This window comes from Zophobas morio, unplaced genomic scaffold (genome assembly GCF_036711695.1).
Source record: "Zophobas morio isolate AGI-343-1 ecotype UQ-CSIRO unplaced genomic scaffold, CSIRO_AGI_Zmor_V1 ptg000213l, whole genome shotgun sequence".
NCBI lineage: Eukaryota > Metazoa > Arthropoda > Insecta > Coleoptera > Tenebrionidae > Zophobas > Zophobas morio.
The window spans coordinates 367501-372500 of record NW_026972317.1 but is presented as its reverse complement, the minus strand read 5'-3'; the positions used below and the strand labels follow the sequence as shown (position 1 = coordinate 372500).

Sequence of the window (5000 nt, the reverse complement as noted above, 5' to 3'; positions counted from 1 at the left end):
CCTACTAGTCACCCCTTTTGGGCATGTATTAGCTCTAAAATTATTACGGTTATCCAAGTAAGTAGATATGGATCAAATAAACTATAACTGATTTAATGAGCCATTCGCAGTTTCACTGTATTAATGTTCCCATTTATACTTAGACATGCATGGCTTAATCTTTGAGACAAGCATATGACTACTGGCAGGATCAACCAGGTATCGACCATGTCGAAGCCCCCCACAAAAAAAAAAAAAAGGAAAAAAAAAAAAAAAGAATAAAGTGAAAGGAAAAAGAAAAACGAGGAAAAGTAACTATCCGGACCCTCTCCCGCTCTCTCATCCTCTTTGCTGTTATTACTTTTATTTTTTTTTTTTTTCTTTTTTTTTGGAAGGCGGAGAAGTCATTAAAAATGACCACCTCCGTTGTTTTCTCTTCATTTTTTTTAACACTAGGCCTCACTCAATTTCGTAGCCCCCCTCCTCCGCGATTTGAGGGGTAAGAGCTAAAAACCAAGATCTTATTGGTACAAGCCATTTTTTGCACTTTTATTTTTCTCCTCCGTTATAGCTTGCTTTTTTTTTTTTTTTGGCCTTTTCCATTTTTGCCTTCGTCTTTTTTTTTTTTTTTTTTTTTTCGTAATTTAATACGAATGACTTTTCTTCTTTCAGGTATCAAAAGAAATGAAAAGTATGTTGATAAAGCTCTCCTTCTGCCTTGACTATTAAACAATAATATCACGGAAAACCCGGGGTTTTAAGAGCCAGGACAGAAAATTGTGTGAACTACCACCACGAAAGACCCAGTAAGGAAACAGGAGAAGACGCGCGGTTTTCCTCTTTCAAAGAAGAGAAAAAATATTTACTTATCTCAGGAACCTTCCGTATCTAGAAGGGCCCAAACTTCCTACCCGCGCTCTCCTCCAACAAACTGTAGTCAGTCATGCCGCGATCACAACCTTTTACTTTTGTTTGATAAAAAACTAATGCTTCGTAGCACGTAACAATCATACAAACTCCCCTCCACGAGCCCAAGAAGTAGAGAAGCAAGCATCTCCCCCTCCGCCCGGCTTTGAGACCCCCCCCCCCCCCCCCCCCCACCTCCCCCCTTTAATGAGGGTTGTTGGGGGAGGGGAAACAGGAAGGGGGGGGGGGGGAGAGATAGCTATCTGTCTCTGAGGTTGGGACATCTATCCCCGTACAACGACGGGTAGCGACCAGCGACATCAAAGGCAACAAGGACCAGAAATCCCCTTATACACACACACACCTTTGCTTGCCGTTTAATTTTTCTAATCCATGCGCACCACATCACGGTCGTACTTTCCGGTTACTAACCAAAAAAAAATACCTTTCTTTCTTTTTTCTTTTTTTTTTTTTTTTTTCCCAAACCACTATTATATATATCTCCATCACTGATGGCGACCAGAAAAACTTTAATACAGGAAAAAAAAAAAATTAATAATAATAATAATAATAGTAATAATAAAACAATAATTACATTATAGTAAGGGCGTAAAAGAGTGGCTAGCATTCCTGCAACTAACTCCCTATTTTCTCATTAGCTGTGCAAGATGGCTAGCAGCGCCCCCTCCCCCCGGTAAGATGATACTTTCTCTTTCTTTTCTAGCTCTCTTTTCCGCGAGGAACTAGGCTTTTCCCGAACAAAGAAAAAAAAATAGCACCCCCTCCCCGGAAAAAAAAAAAAAAAAAAACGATTATCCCTGCTCTCTCACTGGCTGACAGCTCCCGCAGGAAAAGCCCAGCCTATTTCTCGTTGCAGAGAGGCCCCTTTACTTTCTCTCTCCGCTGTTCCCCACTATACTACAAAAATAATAAAACAGTCCCTCATCCCCAGTGCTGATAAAAAAAAAAGATAATGTATATACACCCAGCAGATGTATACCCATTCTCCCCCCTCCTCTCCACAGGAAAGAGGCTCTCCCTCCCAGCACTAAAAAGATTAGGTTTTCACAGGGGAAAGAAAGGAGTGCAAGCGCCTTTCCCAGCGCTTTTCTTAATACCCCCAACCCCCCACCGCCTTGCTCCCCGCAAGAACACGGCAGAAAAAAAAAAAAAAAAAAAAAATTAATTTTTTTTTTTGTCTACACTCCTTTTACCCCTCATAGAGTACACTGCCAAAAAATTTCGCTACTTCACGGCCCTCTTCAATTATTTTCAAAAAATTTCTCCTAATTGGTCAAAATTAAAAAAGCCCCCGAAAGCTTTCTACAGGCCTAATTATCCCATATTAGCCTTCTAATTCACGGCACGTTTGCTGCAACGTTGTCCCTGGGTGAAAAATAACAAAATTACAGCACCCTTCAGGAAAAAAAAAAAAAAAAGGTAAAGGAAAGGAAATCGATAGTGAAGCTACAGGCTGCGGGATTCTCTGTAGGCCCAGGGCATAAGCACACACTAACGTAGTAAGTCTTATATAGAAAATATAAACAGTCTTTATCACTGATCTTCTTGTCTTTTAAAAAAGATATTCCAACCTTAATATGTCACTTTAAAAAAAATTAAATATAAAATAAAAAATAAAGAAATAAAAAACTATACTTTCTAACAAAAAAAGGATGCTCTCTTATATAAAATAAATCAATTTCTTAAAGATTGAGCAGTTAAAATATTTTTATTACAAGCAAGTAGTAACCGTGGCGTTATTAAAAAAGAAAAAAGAAAAAAAAAAAAAATTATACGACCATGTTGCAGAAAGGTAAAGGAACCAAAGAATATATAATATACCACTCTAAAAAATTGTAATAATAAACACGCAGAGATCTATAGAACAGAAATATAATTGGTAACACAAGGAGTATGGAGGCATTTTAAACAACATTCAAAAAAAAAAAAATTAAGAAATGGTGACAAAATACAATTAGTATGAAAAAGTTCTAACAGTAATAGTGGCAATAAAAATAAAAAAAATTAAAATCGGGTGATTAACTTGTTGATAAAGTCAATAATAGTAGCAAGTAAAGCAGTTATAAAAAACTAAGGCCAAAGTTTAAAAAAAGTCTAATCAAATAAAGGAATAATAAAAAAAAAAAAAAAAAGATGCAGAAGTAAAACTTACGAAGAAAGTAAAAAATAGTATATGTATACATATATATATAGTATAGAAAAAGTACACACGAAAAAAAAAAAAAAAAAAAAAAAAGTAAATATATAGATATATATATATATATATATATCTATCTATACAAAGTCAAGGTCGTAGAGCGCGGAAGAGGCGAAGAGAAGGAAGAGCAGTTGAAGAAGAAAAAAAAATTAGTAATAAAAAACAGCCAATGGCAATACGTATTTCCTTTGGCCTGTCAATGCTAAGGGTAGATAAAGTGGGTTTTTCCAGTCGTTCTTTGTACTCTACTAACCTCTATATACCCAACAATATGAATTGAATACGACGTAATTTAACCCAAGGGCTCAAGGGAAATAAAAATCCCAAAAAAAAAAAAAAAAAAGAGATGTTATTTGATTAAAAGTGGTAAGACAATGGGCCGTTTCAGAAGGTATATATACTAGCCATTCCAACTAAAAGAAAAAAAATTTTAAAAGGGGGCATCTTTCCTCAAAAAAGTACACTTAAAATTCAAATCCAAACTTCAACAGTACGTCATTAGAGAGGTCAGAGGCTGTTATACCCATGTACAAGGTTTATAGACTGGGTATGGGATAACTCGATGCACGGCCAGCCCAGAAAATGGACTGACAGTATGAAATACGCTGGTAGGTACCCCTGTTGTGGTCGAGGTGACTGAAATTTGAAAAATTATGAGTAGCCTAGGAAAGGAATGAACTACAACTGTCTGGTTCATACCTTGCTTGCTCGAAAAAATGCGCTCGACACAATGGTGCCGCTTAGAAGACTCTAGACTTATTCTGTCAAGACTTTTGGCCAAAATTCGAGCTTCGACGACCATTTCCTTTTTTGGAAACCCGGTCCATTTTGACGCTTAGGTTTCTCACGTGGGGGCCTCTCCTTAGGAAAATCTCTCAGCCTTCCTTGCATGTGCTCTCATGCGACGGGGGCGTCGGAGACGGGGCAGGTGCATGTGGCGTGCCAAAAAAAAAAAAAAAAAAAGTAGCCACCACCCATTTATTTTTATTTTTATTTTTACTACGGTAACTGCCACTCTCTTGTTGTATCTCTCTCTCTCTATATGGGCCCAAATGTGTTTGGTGGGTAGGGGGAGAAGAAGGGCCTCCCCGCTACAAAAATTATCTTGAGGAATTACTTTTTTTTTTTTTTCAAGGTGACCGTGGCGGTTGTCGACATCGACATCTTGATTTACTTTTTTTTTTTTTTTTTTTTTTTTTGTTGTTGTTTGTTGTTGGTGTTATTATTATTATTATTACAATGTCTCCTTAGCAGCAACTCTCTTAACTTATAACATGAACATCATGTTTACGAACTTTTCCGGGAATGGCTTAAGTAAAATGCTGTCAAACAGTAAAGTAGTTGGAATAATATTTTCTTGTTAACAAAGTTGCTTACTTTCTGGAAACCAAGAAAAAAAAAAAAACAAAAAAATATGCACTAGTTGCGAGAAATCTCTGCCACCGCTACTTACCTCAAACACGTTAGTATGTGCAGTAGGTGGGGAGGGAAAAAAAAGTTTTTATTATTTTTTTTTTTTTTGCAAAATGTTAAACTTGGGTTATACTTGAGGGACCACGACTAGTCGTTTGGCGCTGTAAAACTAGATCCATAAGTTGGATTGTTGCAGTATAAATGTCCGATAAGCGCACCAAATAGTAGGTAGCCCGGCAGCGCGTTGTGTACATTTTAACAAAACGGAAAAAAAAAAAAAAAAAAAAAAAACCTAGTTTAGGGGGGAAAAAAGGAGGCGCGCTCGACGTACGAAAAGTGGTGTGCGCGCGGACTCGACCTCGGGCCCCCCGAAGTAGCCCGCTCGATTATGCAGGCTGGGGAGTCGACGCGCCCGCTAAAGGCTATACTTAAAGGTGTATGGATGGGTATGTAAACAAAAACAAAAACAAAAACAAAAAAAAAA

At 37.3% G+C, this 5000-nt stretch overlaps 1 pseudogene; it reads right to left on the bottom strand.

Annotated features, from left to right (window-relative positions):
- Positions 1 to 201, bottom strand: part of LOC135146181 (small subunit ribosomal RNA) — a 2755-nt pseudogene extending 2554 nt beyond the window's left edge.
- Between the last annotated feature and the right edge of the window lie 4799 nt (positions 202 to 5000).